This window comes from Arachis hypogaea, chromosome 7, assembly GCF_003086295.3.
Source record: "Arachis hypogaea cultivar Tifrunner chromosome 7, arahy.Tifrunner.gnm2.J5K5, whole genome shotgun sequence".
Lineage (NCBI taxonomy): Eukaryota > Viridiplantae > Streptophyta > Magnoliopsida > Fabales > Fabaceae > Arachis > Arachis hypogaea.
The window spans coordinates 66,325,172-66,328,001 of NC_092042.1; the positions used below are offsets into that span (position 1 = coordinate 66,325,172).

A 2,830-nucleotide genomic window follows, 5' to 3' on the forward strand; every position below is an offset into this window, starting at 1 on the left:
AATAAAGTATAAATATTTTTATTTATTTATGTTTTATTGCATTTTATGAATATTATAAAATATTATAATTTTATAAATTATTTATCTAATACATATATAATGTTTAAATGTAAATCTTTATTATAATAATGTATTAAAACCATTAAAACTAAATTTATATTAATAATTATTATTAATAATAGAATTAGGGATAATATTGTAAATATACTAAAAGTAACATTTTTTTTCTTGTTTTCATGCTTTTAATGGATGGAAATTTTTTTTGTAGGACTCAAACTAAAATTTTCTTTCCTTCTCATTTTCTTTGGTATCTAAACAAAGGAAAATAATTTTTTCCATTTATTTTCTTTCCACCACTTTTCTTTCCTTTTATTTTCTCTAAAGAGTGATATAAAAGGAGGTCAAGCGAGAATATACAAAGAGAAAGTATAAGGAGCTAATGGCCTAAGCGTACAATGTGTATAATGGAGGTTTAGGAAGTATTAGAGATATGATAATTAGTGTTACATTGTAAGGTTGCGTTTTTGGGATGAGTGAATTCATGACATGGTATTAGAGTTCTAGATCCGAAAAGTCAAGGGTTCGATCCTTGGTGAACTCCAAAATCAACTTAAGTTTTTAGGATGAGTGATTTTATGATATGAGATGTTTATTATTCTTGGTATCCGGATGGTTATTCTAAATAGTATGAGTGATATTCATTTTATTCATAGACCAAAGATTTAATCAATTATACACATTGTACGCTTAGGCCATTGGCTCCCTAGCACCACCCTATACAAAAACAAGGGTTTGCAAAGTGGTGAGGGGTGGTGACTCGGGAGAGTTTGCGGTGATTGCTGGGAGCGGCAAGGAAGGAGCATGTCATGTGGACAATATGTGATTATCATCTCCATGATCCTCTCTTATTATATAGTTTTCAATCTGAATCAATGCTCTTTTCTTTTTGCTCGGAATATCGTTTTCACTCCTCCGTCTTCCCCACTCACCAGGTTGCATAATCCTTCCACCCTTATGATGATAATCTTAATCTGAAGGTTCTAAATCTTCCATTACTTTATGCTTCCTTTCATTCTCACTCTCAATTTCATTTTCTTATTCGTTATTAGAAAAAGACATCACCGTAATGGGTTTCATTTTCTTATTCGTTATTAGAAAAAGACATCACCGTAGTGGGTTTTGCTAGTGCACATGAACTGTTTGATAAATTGCTTTCGGTCTTGCATGGTGTTCTAGACTGAATTGTTTTTGGAAACAAATACTTCTTATGATGTAATACATTATATGAAAGTTTTCTAAGATCTGGTCTACATACTATCATTATTTATTCTTGTTTGGAAGTGATGAAGAGAATACCCATCCCCACAAAGGACAATTATTCTATAGAAATATTCTCTTTTCCCATTTCCTTTCAAAAATGTCTTTTTGTTACTTGTTTTATGATTTTGTAAGCACGGGAATAATGAGTTTTCCCTAACCAATTAAGTTAGGGCTGGAACATAACATCTCTTTTATGAATTTATACTAGTTTCTTTTTTAATCTATTTTTATATAACTGAAAATGCCTTCCTACAAGGTATGCCTGGAAGTGCTTTATGAATGGATCTATGCCTAGTTAGGAACGTATGTGTGTTTGATTGTCACCATTGAATGTGAACAACCCACTGATGAACCAGTCCAGTTATAGCCAGATGGTGCGTGGTTCATGAAACATTTTAACATCTAAGAAAATTTCATAAAAACGTTCTAATGTAAGATATCTAGTATAGAAGTTTCACGAAGTAAAAACATCTCATTTATCCCCCGAAATGTGAATGTGTCTGCAAAATATAAACTAGCTTAACCAAAGCGTTTGTGTTTCGATTGGGAATGGAAAAATAACCGCTCAATCAGATGCGCAACCTCTTCTAAAATCAAATTTGGGGAATTGCTGCACTTCTGCATCAACATCTTCTTTCAATCTGCTGGCTAAAACACCCCTCTCTTTATTACCTGGATAAAAGGGTACCTCAAAATTTGGGGAGAAAATTACTGCTTCTTTTCTTCCTCTCCATGGACCGGTGGCAGAAAAGAGTGGGTGTTATAAGGTATTGTAGTTAGCAATGTATAGATAGGATAGAATTGTAATTTTTATAGCAAAAAGGACAGACGTTGTTCAATGGGAAACTGCTACAGTAACCTTTTTGGAGAGAATACTGTTACTTGGACTATTCAACTTTTATATTTTAACAAGTGTATTAATTTGTTTCATTTACGTGATGAGATTGAAATTATAATTTTAAATTATTTTTTTAAAATTAATTTAAATTATAATAATTTGATTAATAAAAATATAATATATTATATATTATTTATTTTTTTTTAAGCTAATATTAAATATATTAATTCTAAAATATTTATTAATTGATTTTAATAATTTACTGTTTTTAATAAATCAAACATATATACTTAATGTGACTATAAATAATATAAATAATTTAATAATATTTAGACTCACCAACAAATTTTTATATGTTGTTTTACTGTTAAATAAGAACATATCAAAATTAGCTCAAAATAAATAATAAATAATTTAAATCTATTAAAAAATAACTCAACACTTTTCTTTGATGTCTGCTGCAAAATATATACCTGAAATAATATTATATTAATATTAGTATACAGTTTTACAACCATCGACCTTATTTACTATACATGACTCTTTTTAAAAGTTATTCTATACACGTGTGCAGTCAGAAGATAAATTACTAGACTTTATTTTATTTTTCTAAATTATTATAATTATGCATTATTCATTAAATGTTAATTGTAATATTAATAATAAAGATAT

At 28.6% G+C, this 2,830-nt stretch overlaps 1 long non-coding RNA gene across 1 annotated transcript; it reads left to right on the forward strand.

The window, feature by feature from the left end:
* Positions 1 to 573: 573 nt before the first annotated feature.
* LOC140174503 (uncharacterized) lies at positions 574 to 2,250 on the forward strand. Its single transcript, XR_011864085.1, has 2 exons — positions 574 to 992; positions 1,894 to 2,250. It is a non-coding gene; the product is annotated as an uncharacterized lncRNA (long non-coding RNA).
* Positions 2,251 to 2,830: the final 580 nt, after the last annotated feature.